The following is a 14,526-nucleotide window of genomic DNA, read 5'->3' on the forward strand; positions in this document are numbered from 1 at the left end:
ACAGTGGCTTCCCCCACTTTACAGCTTCCAGGCCACATACCAAAAATATCCCCTGCTCCATGGTTGCTCTTCAGCCCCTTAACCTGCTTGGTTTGTACCTTTACCCCATACTTGGCATATTATACGTTCATTTACTGTCTGTTTCTTCCCTCTGGAATTTGAGTTGCTGAGGACAGGGGCTCAGTCTCTTTATTCTGGTGCCTGGAATGGCGTCCTGGGCCCATGGTGGGCACCTGGTGACTCTCGGCCAAATGAGGAGTGAATGCGTCCGGGGGAAGGGTCAGAAGCGTGCTGGCCAGGAGAGTAACTGGACTGGTTCTGCTTTTGGTAGTGGCTCTGTGGCTGCGGGTGCGAGGCAGGCATGGTGGGGTGAGTGTGGAGGCAGAGTGGGAGGAAGCCGTTCAGAGGCTGTCATGGTCATCAAGAAGGAGGAGGTGGTGGGCTGGAGAGAAGGGGATGGGGGGATGAGTGGGAGGGAGCACTAACAGGGCTTGTTGGTGGTTTGATGGGGAACAGGGAGGAGTCCTGGGAAACCAGAGGCTTCTGGCCTGGGCGGCTGTGAGCGGGGAGCCCCCGAGTTTGCCATGCTCCTGTCTGGGAGCAGCACGGTGGGTGCCACTTGAATCCGGGCTGTGCATCACCTTGGCTAAGTTTCTTGGTTCCTCCATGTTTCAATTTGATAAAATGGAGATGACAGTAGAATTCACCCCATAATTGGTGGGTGGGGGCGGGGGTGGCTCACCCTTGTTGTGCAAAGCAGCATTAGCCAGAGTTTCAGCCAAGATGGGGTAATGGGGACCAGGCTTGCCCTCCTGCTTGAAGGTGACACCAGGTGACAAAGGAAAGCACTCCTCAAGCCATGGAGGAGAGACAAGGAGGGCCCTGTGGTGGCCCCAGCTCCCTCCAGCTGGAATCCCAGGCTATGGTGCAGGAGCTCCGGTGCAGCCTGCTGGTTTCCCTGAGTTGCGGAGAGAGATGATAGCCCAAGCAGGCCAAAGTGGCTGGAGGTCACAGGACACAGAACTGGGGAGGAGCCTGCTGCTCTGTGGGGGACCGTGGGGCCACAGGGCTCTGCAGAGGGTCCCCCATGAGTAGCTGACTGAACAGTGACTCAAATGTGAGCAAAACCACCTGAGGCCAGAGAAAGAACTAGTTGATAGGATTCCAGGGAACAATATTTGAAGCTCTCACAGGTCCAGAAATAGTTCCTCTTCCCCCCCAGTCAGGGAAGGTTCTAATTCATGAAGCACTGGGTAGAGCGCTCAGGAGGGTTTGGACCAACAGCTGCTCTAGACTTGCCTAACAAAGCTTAAAAGGCCTGAAAGGATCAAACTATTTCCCAATAACTGAGCTGCATCCCAAAACAGACCTCACAAATATGTATCGCTATATAACAATGAAGTGGAATTCACAATGTCTGGCATCCAGTAAAAAAATTACCTAGCATGGAAAGAAGCAGAAAAATACAAACCACAATGAACAGAAAATCAATTCATTGGAACTAACCCAGAAGTGGCACAGATGATAGAATTAGGAGACAAGGGTATTAAAATAGTTATTAACTGTAGCTCATATGTTCAAAACACCAGAGGAAAACTTGAGTATATTAAGTAGAGACATAGAAGATAGGAAAAAGAACCAACCAAACTTCTAGAGATGAAAACATGACAATGCCTAAGATGAAAAATACAGTGGATGGAATTAACCTCAGACTAGATATTACAGAAGAAAAGATTAGTAAACTTGCGGAGAGCAATAGAAAGGATCCAAAATGAAATAGAGAGAAAAAAAAAATGGAACTCAGTGAGGTGTGGAGAAGTTCAAGGGGTCTAACATATGTATAACTGGAATCTCCAAAGAAGTTGGGGCTGGTGCAAAAAACAATTAGAATAAATAAATATTGGCTGAAAAATTTCCAAATTGGATGATATTATAAACCCACAGATCCAAAAAGCTCAACAAACCACAAACACAAGAAATAGGAAGAAGAAAACACCAGGGAACATTATAATCAAATTGCTTAAAACCAGCAATGAAGAGAAAAATCTAAACACAGAGCAAAGGGCTGCATGATCTACAAGGGCCCGAAGGTAGGAATGACGACAGACTCCTTGCTGGAGACAATGAGAGCCAGGAGACAATGGAGTGGTGTCTTTTGAGTACTAAAAAAAGAAGGCCATCAACCTGGAATGTGCAATCCAGAAAAAGAAAAAAACCCTTCCAAAATGAAGGGGAGATGAAGAGCAGCATTTACACTGTCTCCTCTTCTAGACTTGTCCAGGGGACAGGGCTCAAAGCTCAGCTCCTTCTCAGACACACAGGTCTGGACCTACCACTGTGGATTCTGATTTTCTCACTGGGTTTGGGTCCCAACCTGAGCCATGGTGACAGCATCAAAGTGGCCAGTCTGGGGCTCCCTGCTCAGCCTTCAATCTCACAAAACCCAGCTTTGAGGCCTCCCTGGGAGCCAGGCGGTGGGAGGTATTTTGCTCGTGGGGAACTGGGTGGAGTCGGGCTTGTCTTGTTAGAGGCAGGGTTGAGGAGACAGCAGCTCCTCAGGGGCTCTCCCCCTGGGGACCCCAGTCCCTTGGGCCCAGGCCCTTCTGAGCAAGCATGGGGTGGAACAAGGCACAGGGTGGGGTGCGAGGCATGTTCTGCACACCAACCCTGAACCGTATGCGTCCTTACCCATCAACACAGGAGTGTGAAACAAAAGAGAAGTGCATTTAAAAAAAAAAAAACAACAAACCAAAAAATATATAATGTCTATTTTAGCTGTTCACAAGGTTACAGGCAGTTTCCATGGCTACAGCTGTGCACTGCGTGTGCTGGGGTGAGGAGGTGGGGCTCTTCTTAACCTAACAGTTGGCGCACTTAGACAATTTCGGCCCAGGAGCCAGGCACCTGCTGCTGGTGGGAGAGAGGGAGGGAGGGAGGGAGGGAGAGAGGCAGGGAGGGAGGGAGAGAGGGAGGCAGGGAGGGAAGGAGAGAGGGACTGCTCTCCCAGGACTGTGATGTCAGTGGTGAATTAGAATAACACGCTCGTGCTCCTCAGCACGCTGTAGTTTTGGCTGAGTTTTTGGGTCTATATCTCCCTGGAGAGAGCAGCCTGAGAGTTAGAGACAGGAGTCCTCATCTTATTTCACAGGTGGGGCACTGGGGACAGGGACCTGAGGCACCAACAAACAGGTGGCAAATGAACATCTGGGCTGTTGGTTCATGTGCCTGTCCTCCAGGGCTCCTTTCAGTGGCCCCTCTCAGGCTGCTCAGAACAAAGGTGCCCTGAGATCCCTGCCCCCATCAGGGAGAGCCCAGGGCAGATGGAGGGGAAGGGTGCCAGCCTGCCCCTGCTGGATGCAGGGCCCCCCAGGGGCCCTCCCCACTTCCCTGTGAGTGGCCCTTGCACCCCTGCCCTGGGGGCACCTTCCACCTGGCCTGAGCCCCACACTTTCAGCTTTGTCTCCCACCCTCCTCCTGTCCTGCCTCTGGGCTCCAGCCATTCTGGCCTTTAAATGCCTCACCTGCACAGAGTTCGCCTCTGCCTCCTGGCCTTTGCACACACTGCTCCATCGACCCGGAACTGCCATCCACTCCTTGCATGGTCAGGTCAGGCTCCTGCTCAGCTCTCAGCTCAGACGTGACTTCAGGGAAGATTTGCTGCCCGCCCAGGCCTCCTCTGGGCTCCCCTTCCCAGCACACAGTGCTGCATTGTGCCACAAAGGGAACCTGGGTCCCAGGACCCCACTGCAAGCCCGACAGCAGCTGAAGCCTGTGTCTGTGTGTTTGCATCTGTGTGTGTCTGTGAATGTGTGTCTGTGTATCTGTGTCTATGCGTGTCTACATCTAGGTGTGTCAGTGTGTAAGGGGTGTGTGTATGTGTGCATGCATATGTGTCTGTGTGCATGTGTTGAGTGTGTGCATGTGTGTTTCTCTGTATGCATGTATGTGTCTGTGTGCATGTATGAATGTGTGTGTGCATGTATCTGCATGTGTGTCAGTGTGCATATGTATCTAAGCATGTGTTCATGTGTGAAAGTGTGTGCATGTGTGAGCATGCGCATGTGTGTGTGCATGCGTGTGGTCTGTATGCACGTACAAGTGTGTTTTTGTGCATGTGTGTGTTCATGTGATCTGTTTGCATGTGTGTATATGTGCACGAATGTGTCTGTGTACGAGTGTGTGTGCATGTGTGTGCTAGTGTGTCTGTGTGCATGTGTATGCATGTGCAAGTGTGGGTGTGGTCTGTGTGCATGTGTGTGAGTGTGGTCTATGTGCACATGTGTGTGCATGTGTGTGTGTGCATATGCGAATGTGAGTGTGTGTGTGGCCTGTGTGCATATGTGTGCATGTGTATGTGGTCTGTGTGGATGTACAAGTGTAAGTTTGTGTGTGCATGTGTGCGTCTGCATGTGTGTGGTCTATGTGCATGTGTCTGTGTGCGTGTGTGAATGTATGTGTGTGTGAATGTATGTGTGCGTGTGTGAATGTATGTGTGCATGAGTGTGAGTCTGTGTGCGTGTGTGTGGGAACGTGGTCTGTGTGAGTGTGTGTGTGTGTGTGTGTGTGTGTGTGTGTAGTGCTGAGAGTGGATGAAGAGCAGCATGTAGGGGCAAAGGTACAGTCCAGCAGCCTGGCCCATCCCAAAGAGACTGGCTGGCCCACACGGCAGCCAGGGCAGGGGCGTGTGCCACGGTACCCCTGTTTCCCTGTGGTGTCACCCACTCTCAGTTCAGTGGAGCCCAGGTCACCTGGCACTTACGAGGGAAGCCCCAGATGGCCCCTGCAGCTGGGCCTCTAGATTCCTGCAGTTCATTTAAAGCTGGGCCCAGCTTGTTCCCTGGAGCTTTCGATGGGGTCTGCAGTGGGATGGGGTGGGAGCAGGGGTGAAACCAGAGGGTAAAAGGATGGGTGGAAGCCCAAGGACTCATGGGGCTTGAGGAGAGGTTGGTCTAAGCTCCTGGAGTCGCGGGCTCCCAGAATCTTAAAGCCACATTTTAGAGTCTTAGAAAATCAGAACATGTAACCAATGGCTGCTCAGAATCTGAGACTCCTTTCCTCTTAGATTCGGAAGGGACTTTGGAAGATAACTAGTGTAATCGCACGCTCAGTGAACAATCACAGACGCTCCCTAACCCCCTTTCCCCTTGCAAATAACAATTCATCCAAGGCCATTAACTCAACTCTCCCTTGGTAGAGGGTAGCGGGGGCGCTTCATTGCCTCGAGTTCCTGGCTGAACTCCAGACATTTTGCTCTTCCCTGACGTCACCCCAAGTTCTCTTCCAAGTACGAGCCATGAGGACCCCTGGGAGGGCCGTACCCGCCCGCAAGCTGTCTGGGAGCAGGGCCTCAGAGGGCAGCAGAGCCTGTGAGCTGACAACCCTTCTTCCATCCCTCACTCTATTCACTCCTCCTGGAGCCCTGACCACCCACTGCCCCATACTAGGCACAGGGCTTACAAAGACCCACTGGGCCCCCTTCCTGAGCCTCTGAGCTCTCTGGGCAGGGCGCGCCTTTGGAGCCGACTTAGTGATTCTATTATAACTTGTGCAGGTAACTCTGCTGCCCTGAGCAATCTTTGACCAAGGCTTCAGCAAAGACCCTGCCTGGAGCAATTTTTTAACATTAATTTTCCTTTTTAAATAAATTGGGCTCAGCCATTTTTAAACGAGTGGAGATGTGCTGTTGAAAGGGTCTGTCTTGCAGATAAAGGATTTTTTAGAAACTGGTCATGCTGTCAATACAAATAGCAGCATTAACCCCAGGGGCCTGGCCAGGTGAGACCCACCCCCTCTGGAGTTCCCTTCCGATTACTGAGACCCCCATAACTGGAGAATGACGGGTGCCACATGGGTCAGATGCAGCTGCCCCCCGGACTGCTCCTACACGCTGGCTCGCTTCCCGTTTCTGGAACACTGCAAGTCCCTTCTTCCCTGAGGATGTCTTGCTGGTTTTGAATGTTTTGAGGGAAGACCCTGATGGGAAACCAGACGCCATCTCTGTCCCTAATCATGGGGCGTCTTGGTCCGGGGGAGCCACAGCCACACAAAACACCCAGCCATCTGACCACCATGGTGTCAGGGCGCGTCTCAGAAGGGCTGACTAAAGCTGGGACCTGGCACTGGCCAGGAGGTCCTTCAGGCAGAGAGGGGGGCAGGTGGGAGGAGCCTCAGGAGGAAGGGACTCTGAGGGTTCCAGAAACAGGCAGTAGCCAGCACACAGGAGTGCTGCAGGGAGGACCAGCAGGGAAGCTGGGGGCTGGCAGGGTCTGTCCTGGGTGGGGCTCCACCAGCTGCATCGGGGCTGGGTTCTATCCTCAGCTGGGAATGGTTTTAAGCAGAGTTTGAACCCTGCCACACACACACACACCACACACACACACACACACACACACACACACGGAGCTTTAGCATTGCCGCAGGGGCCACTTAGCAGGCCCTGCCTCCAGCCATGCCCAAGACCCGCCATATAACAAGTTCCATCTGCTGCACTTCTACCTGGGTCTGGGATCTCCCATGGGTGACGATGGATAAGTCCTCATCACCCTGCAAGTGGGAAAGAGCCAGGCCCATTTTCATAGACCAGGAAACTAGGGCACAGAGAGGTTTAGTAATGTGCCTACGCTTACCAGCTGGAAGAGTTCGAATCCGGGTGGGGTTGAGCTGTGGGGTCCCACGCTTGCGACTGTTCAGAGCATCTGGCTGGTTCTGTGGACGTGCCCTCCCTGCTCCTCCCTCCCCCTGCTTCCCTCCACCAATGCTACCCCCTCCCCTTCTGGCACCTGGGGAATGATGAGCGCTCCCAGGAAGAGACGGGCCAGCAGTGAACAGGACAGCTCAGCCCAGGGGTGACAAAAAAGACCACATGAGTGATTGTTCAAGACTCTGCGTTGGAAAACAATGTTTTTTTTTTTGAAATAGAGATCTGTTCAGTAATTAGAGGGAACTCTCATGTGGGAAGTTCCATGAAGTTAAAATTAAAGTTGACTACATTTTTAATTTTGTAAATGGGTTCACACAGAGGCAGGAGGCTTCTGCATAATGAGTGTTTAACCAAACAAACTCTAAACACAGGTAAATACCAGAAGCTCGCAGTCAACAATGTTGCAGATAAGCTGATGTTTTTCTAGTAAAATACTGGACCCTTTTTTCTGCCTTCCTATGAACCAGAATCGAATCATTATATCCCAGAATCAGCCCTCTTAAAGCAGTGGCCAGTTTTGAACCGTTTAGAAGGGAGACCTGAGATGGGATTCTGGCCCTAAATTGGGCCCTCCTTTCAGCTGAGTCTGCTGGGCTCCGGGGCGGAGTGGGGGCCAGCGCAAGAGGTTGGCCCAGGGAGAAAGGGCACCTGGGGTGGGCGGGTGCTCGCCTTTGGATTGGGAAAATGAACATCTTTATTTTTGCCTTAGGAAAGTTCCCTAATGAATCAAGTGAGACTGCAATTGCCAACGCCAACTGGAGAACTTGAAAACAGGATGTAAACATGACACTTCAAACACAAAGGTGAGGCCCCTGACAAATGCTACAGAGAAACCACTGATGCTCCCAGACACCTCCTCCCCTACTGCTGTGGGTCCAGCGCATCCCCAGCGCGTCCCACCGCAGCCAGCCTTTTCCTCCAGGGCCTCAGAGCACTCTTGGCAAAATAATCAGAGCTAACGCTAGGGGGATGTGTTGGCAGGAACCACAGAGGGTCTGCATGGCTGGTGAGCGCAGTGGAGACCAGGGGATGAGAGCTGGCCGACAGCACGTGGGAAAAGTAACCCCAGCCACAATGCAGCTTGGAAAGCTAAAAGCCAATGAGACGACAGGGAAGTGGCCCAGCCTGTTCTCTCCCACCCGCAAAGGGAGTAGAGGAAATTCAGGGGCCTCTTTAGCGGGGCCATTGCTCATTAGCCAAAGTCGACAGACTAGTTCTCCTGCCTCCTGGTGATGGCAGGAGCCCCCATGTCTATGCCACATCAGCTCCTTCCTGCTCCATACTGATCCTTCAGGGCTTAGCTCAAGCCCCATCTCCAGGAAGCCTTCCCTGCCTGCTCCAGCCCAGGGTGTACGTTCCTTTGAATCTGGGGCACCTGCTACCTTGCAACCATCTTCTAATCCATGGACAGCTGCTTTTGCATTGCTTTTTCTTTTCTTTTTTTTTGGGGCGACAGAGTCTCACTCTGTCACCCAGGCTGGAGTGCAGTGGTGTGATCTTGGCTCACTGTAACCTCCGCCTTCCAGGTTCAAGCAATTCTCATGCCTCAGCCTCCCGAGTAGCTGGGATTACAGGTGTCCAGCAACACACCCGGCTCTTTTTTTTTTTTTTGTATTTTTATTGGAGATGGGGTTTCACTGTGTTGGCCAGGCTGGTCTCAATCTCCTGACCTCAAGTAATCCGCCTGCCTTAGCCTCCCAAAGTGCTGGGATTATAGGCATGGGCCACTGCGCCTGGCCTATTTATTTCTATTCACGCTGCACATCCCTCGTCCAACGATGAAATCCTTCCCTGGAGTGATTACTTGAGTGAACAAGTATATAAAATGAACACACACACAAAATAAGACCTGTGGATGGCCTACATGACTGTTTACGGATATGGGTCCAGGTAAATCAATGGCAGGCTAGGGTGTCGACATGCAGACACAGCCAAGACCTGTTAAATCAAAACGACAGGGAACAACGCACACAGACTGGTCTCTCGGTGGTGCCCGGTGTGGCTGGCAAACACGTCACCGACACAGCCGAGCACCGGGGGGCAGGCCACACCCAGGAAACCGGGGGCTTTTACTTTGTAAAAAACCAGCCAACCAACCAACCAACAAAAGCTGAACAGCTTGGTTTTTCTCTTACTGCAAGCATGTATCTCTTTTATTCAAACACCCTTTAATATATGAAGTGAAATATATAAGGAGCATGAAGGAGACAGTCACCCTTGCTTTATGCAAATAGAACCTCTTTTCTGCCATGGTGGGCGGTGAGTCTCAAATTCCACGGAACACAGGAATCACCCGGGGGCCGGTTATAACAGGTCTGGGGGCCTGGGAACCTGCATTTCTCACGGGTTCCTAGGGATGCTGCTGCTGGTCCTCGAACCCCATCTGGAGTAGCACGATTTCAGATTGACGTCTATAAGGTAGTGCAGCCAAATACAGCAAATGCAAATGAGGATGATTACAAAAGAGAGAGGACGGTTCTCCAGGGACCCGGGACCTGCCAGCAGGCCCAGCTCCCAGACAGGGCCAGCCTGTTGCACACAGAAACTGTGGACCTGCTAGTGAGGAACGGAGATGGAGGTGGCGATGACCCTGCCTGTGTGTGAACACTGAGGTCAGGAGCCAAGGCTGCCCCACGGTGTGGGGTTTGCCTGCTTGCCAGGTGCAGTCCGAGGCCTGTGGGCCCTGAGGCCACCTTACGGCAGAGCCAGGAAGTGAGCATGGGTCGGGGCTGCGTGGGGTGGAGCTGGCCTGGAAGAGGTTTTTGCTAGGGCTCGGCGGGGCGCGGGCTCTTCTCCCGGTCTGCTGGCTGGGAGGTAAGCTGGCACATCTGAGGCGGATGTAATGATTGCCATTTTATGAATGAAGAACCTGGGGCCCAGAGAGGCTGAGTAACCTCACGAGGGACACACAGCTTGGATGGAAACACAGCTCTGCTGAGCTACAGAAGCTGTGCTCTTGTCCACTCAGCCACACTGCCACCCTCAGTAGCCAGGGAATGTGGTGGATGAGGTGGCAGCCCTAGGAGCCTGGTTTGTTTTGGGGTCTCTGTCCCAGTCCCTGCCCAGCCTCCACCATAGCCCCCTAGCTGGTGCAGCCTTCTTCCACCTCTGCCACCTGGGAAAACTGAGCACGAGGGCAGAGGTGACTAGCTCGGTCCGGCAGGGACCCACTCCCACAGGCACAGCTCCCCGAGGGCTGGGAGCGCCCAGAGCACAGGCGGTAACATCCAGCCCAGTGGGATGACGGCTCTGACACTGAGCTGCTGCTAAAACAATAGTCCCCCCGCCGGGCCCCCAGGGCCGCAACCTAACTGCCTACGTGCGGCCCATCCTGAGCGTCCGGCACTGCCTGAGCCTGACTTAAGGGAGCGGTATAGGAGTGACCTTTGGGCAGTCTTAGGCCGTCTCCCATCACCCCAACACAAACATCCAGCCCCCAACATGCTCGTCACCTGCGCTCTTCTTACCACCCTGGTCTAGGTCCCCATCATTTCCCTTCCTCCCCAGCTTCCTGCCTGCAGGGCCCCCTCTCCAAGTCATTCCCCTTGGTACAGCCCAAGAGGGTCCCTACAGGCCAGAGCTGACCATGTCCCTCCAGGATCCCAAAGCCTGGTTCCTGTGGACTTCAGCGGAAAGCCCAGCCACTGAGCAGGGCTTACAAGCCTGGCGGAATCGGACCCCACCTGCCTCTCCGGCCTCCTCCATCACTGATGAGTCCTGAGGGAAGGAGGAGGAACAGTCTCCATTTTCCAGCCCAAGACCTTCAGGCCCAGGGTTCCACAGCCAGAAAGCAGCAAAGCTGGGCTTTCAACTCTACCTCCACCAGCCCACTTCACCCCAGGGGCAACAGGATTCCTTCCCCTCTCCAGCAACCCCCAGCAAGCGGGGATTGGGCCAAGGCCTGCGGGAGGATTCAGCAATGGAGGGAGGGAGCTGGCAAACACCGAGCCCTCGGAACTCATCAAATCCCCTCTGGAGCAACTCCAAAAAGACTGGGGCACTGCAAGAAGTACCAGTGCCAAGTGTGGCAGCAGCTGGCAGAGAAGTCCCCCAGCCCCACCCTGGCCTCTGTAGGGTGGGCCCCAGGACCACACGCTCTCGGCATCCAAAAGCCTTTCGGCCAGGCTCACAGTTGCCCCGGTGTCCCATGTGCCAGCAGGGAAGGCAGGAACACCCTCATTTTTGCAGATGGGGATGCGGAATGATGCGCCTGTGGTCTGGCCTGGAATCCACTCTCTCTGCCACACAAATTGCCATTTTACTGACACATAGATCAGGACTTGGTACTCTGAAGAGGGAAGTGGCGGTGGGGCCAGGAGCTGAGTGGAGGACAGAATGTGGGCTCGGCTGCTCCTCTGCCTCCCTTCCTGCCCCGGGAGTTTAGAATCAGAGGTAATTGACTGAGATGTAACAAATCTCTCCCCTCCCGAGTGCTGTAATTATTCCTCGCTGGAGCCCACTGCCATGAGGCTGCAGAGGCAGGTCTACGTGACAGGAGCCAGAGGTCTCACTGCAGGAGCGGGTCCCCATGCTGTGAAGCCTCACCCAGAACCAGCACCAGAAAAGTCAGGAATGTAGAGCCAGCCCCTAAATATACAAAACGGGGGTGGTCATGTGAGTAGGGAGTAGGGTTGGCAGGGATTGGGGGCTTGGACTCAGGTCAGCCCGAAGACTTCGAAACTGCTCTGTGCTCCCTCAATACCATGGCAAAAAGGGGGGAACTGCACTCCTCCCAGCTTCCCTACTCCATCCGGGGCTTAGATGAACAGAGCTGCAATGGCTCAGAGTGGGGACATGAGATGATCCACCCCATAATTTTGTACATGGGAGACTGAGGTCTAGAGAGGAAAGTGACTTGCCCAAGGTCACCCAAAAAGGTGGACAGAACTCGAGTCCCGACTTCTCCATCTGTGCCCACCTTTCCCCAGGTGCCCTTGTTCATGTTTGCTGATGGTACTGGCGTGACAGACGTGTGTTGGGGACTCCAGCCTCAAGGGCAGGAGGAGCTCTGTGGGGCTCCTTCCCCTACCTGCTGGAGAGGCGAGGGTGGAGAAGCTGCAACACCTCTGCGTGCCAGGACTCTGAGTGGTGTCGGCACGTCCTGAGAGTCCAGCAGTGCACCCGGGAGCTCCCACTCCCTCCCCATGCAACTGAGGCGTTGAGGCCAGGAGAGCCTGTGCCTCCTTCCCAGACCCCCAAATCCTTCACGAGCCATTGCCAAGCTTTCCGGGTGAGTCCAGACAAGCCAGCCCCATTGGAAACTCAGCTGATAGGGAAACCAAAACCCAGCTGGATCCAGGATACAAAGACTGCCCTGTGGGTCTTTTTCATAGCGTCGTGCAGATGCCCAACAAACTGCCAGCAAGTGCAAGACCGAATGAACAAAACCCCACATTTCCTGGGCCCCTGAGCCTTAGGGTGAGATTTTTTCACAAGCCGCCAGCACCTAAGCTGTTTAGGAAGCTTGCAGTCAGTGCACCAAGAGTTAAAACCAGCCCTTGCCCAGCCCAGGAAGTGCTGGTTCTCACCTGCTCAGGTGGGTAGAGCCCTGGTCACCTCCACTTCACTCTCAATTCTATAAGAGGGAGAAGGTGGGAAGATGGGCAAAGGTACTTTCCCAGCAACCCTGAACTTTTTTGGGGTTGGCAGTTACTGCTCTCCCCAGAAGCCCTGAAGAGCCTGAGCTGGCAGGGGCTGAGGGAAATGCAGGGGAGAAGGCTGGCAGGGTGGCCCGCTGGTTCTCCTGAGCTCCTACTTCCTGGGGAAGGTGCCAGGACGAATGCTGGGGCTCAGGCCTCAAGGATACTCCCCTTACCCTGCAGAAGGGTCCATGAACTTGACCCTTGAGTTTCTTGTCTCAGAGCCATCGGGGTTGCTACAGGACACATACTGGCAGGACCACTTGTGCCCGGGCAGTCCGTGGCTGCGGGAGGACAGGACACGAGTGGGGTGAGGCAGTGGAGCCCCGAGGACCCATGTCGAACATCTCTTCGGTTTTTGGTGTGTTGAGTCTTTTCCCTTCTGGTTGAGGAAACCCAGTGACAATTAGGCGCCCCCCACCTGTCACTGAAGCAGAGATTCCTAACAGACAGAGCTGTGAGGTGGTGGTGACAGAGGCCGGCGTGTTTGAGGCCAGCTCCACCACTTCCCCACTCTGTGATCTTGGGCAAAAGACCAAACTTCTCGGAGACTCAGTTTCTGCATCTGTGAAATGGGGCCAATGCCCCTTTCTCGTGGGTGTTGGGTGAATGGGGTGGGATGAAAATGCAGCACCGGCTCTGGCACAAGGCAAAGCTCAGCAAATGAAAAAGTCTTAGCTCCTGGCAGGGAGAGAAGGCGGCCAGGTTTCTAGTCGGCTCCTCTGGGAAACTTTCCCTCTCCACTGCCCCCCTCCCCCAGGCCACTGTTCCGAGGGAAATGAAGCCCCCCTTCCTAAAGTGGGTCCCCTGCCTCTTCCTTAGGCCCTCGTGCCCACCTGGGCCTCAGTCTCCTCCTCAGGGATGCGCTTTGAGGGTGGAAGCCAGGGGATGGGTGACGCCAGCTGGGTCAGGGGACCTGGTGCGAGGCAGCCAGGGCAGGCTGCAGTGGGCACTCTGGACGAGTGGGCACCTAGCTGGAGCTTTCCAGCCTGCGTCTTCTGCCCCACACCCCGTGACCCGCGGCCCGCTCGGCCCTTACCTTGAAGCATGGGAACCGCGCTGCCCCGGCCGCGAGGACTTGGGCGCACGTGACGGGGCGGGCAGGCGTCCGTCCTGGGCAGGGCGCAGCTAGCGGCGGCCGCTCATGCCCAGGCCACGGCGGTGGCGCCTGGTGGGGCTGGGCGGGCGAGGCGGGGCGCTGAGTGGCCCGGGAGGCCCCCGGGGAGGCGACTGCGTGCCCGGGCGGGCTACCCTGCCAGCTCTGCGCTGCGGCCACGACTCCGGACGCCCCGGCTGGCTCCCTGCGAGCTGCACGCGCGGCTCCAGCCTGGTCCCAAGCGCAGGGCGCGCGCTGGCGGGGAGGGCGCGCGCCCGAGCTTGGCGGGGAGCGCGCGTCACCGGCCCGCGCGCGCAGTCGTCGGGGGATGCCGGGAGCGGCCCGGGGAGCTGTCCCTGGTGCTGACGGCTCGTCCGCTCTCGCCCGGGCCTCGCGACCTCCTGGAGGCCTGGGGGTGCCCCCACCCTGGCCCGCGCCCTGCGGTGCTCCCTCTGCTCTCCGCCTGTTCTCGGGGCGTTCCGGCTTCCACAACGTTGGGATCTGGAGTCAGGCCGAAGCTGCTGCTTATCCACAGTGGGGCAAGTCCCTTACCCTGGTTGAGCGGCTGGTTCTTATCTTTAAAATGGGGAGTTAACACCAGCACCTTTAGGGTTGGTCTGAGAATGAAATCCGATGATGTTTCGAGGCCCGGCACACCATATGTGCTTAATAAATGCTCGCCTTTGTTACTATTTATTTCCCTTCTCTGAGTTAGCAACCCTGGAGCAACTGAGAGGAGGGGCAGGGCTTGCTCTGCTCCCGGTGAGTGGCTGTTTGGGGCATGGCGGCTGCCTTTGGATCTCTCCCACATCCACGGGGAAGGGGAGCAGATCCCTTCTCCCTGACCCCAAAGCACAGAGCTAAGACCAACGGCTAGACGTTAAAACAAGGCAGATTTGGGCTGGATACGAGGGAGACCTTTCTGACCTAAGGCTCCTACTCCTGAGAGGAGTGCCCCAGGAGGCATTCTCCTGTTTCTGCAGGTCCTCGAGCTGAGGCTGCAGTCGCAGGGACCCTGAACGGAGAGAAATCTGGTGTTAAGAATGTTAGGAAGGCTTTTGTGTTAGAACATATACAGCAATCAGAGCTGT

General features: G+C 55.0%; 1 protein-coding gene across 2 annotated transcripts in view; it reads right to left on the reverse strand.

The window, feature by feature from the left end:
• Positions 1-13,704, reverse strand: part of FAM163B (family with sequence similarity 163 member B) — a 32,201-nt gene extending 18,497 nt beyond the window's left edge. For both annotated transcript variants that reach the window (XM_032165572.2, XM_058445984.1), the window contains exon 1: positions 13,379-13,704. The gene's annotated coding sequence lies outside the window, so the exon portion shown is untranslated. The remainder of the gene's footprint in view (positions 1-13,378) is intronic.
• Positions 13,705-14,526: the final 822 nt, after the last annotated feature.

Source organism: Hylobates moloch, unplaced genomic scaffold (assembly GCF_009828535.3).
Source record: "Hylobates moloch isolate HMO894 unplaced genomic scaffold, HMol_V3 SCAFFOLD_10, whole genome shotgun sequence".
Lineage (NCBI taxonomy): Eukaryota > Metazoa > Chordata > Mammalia > Primates > Hylobatidae > Hylobates > Hylobates moloch.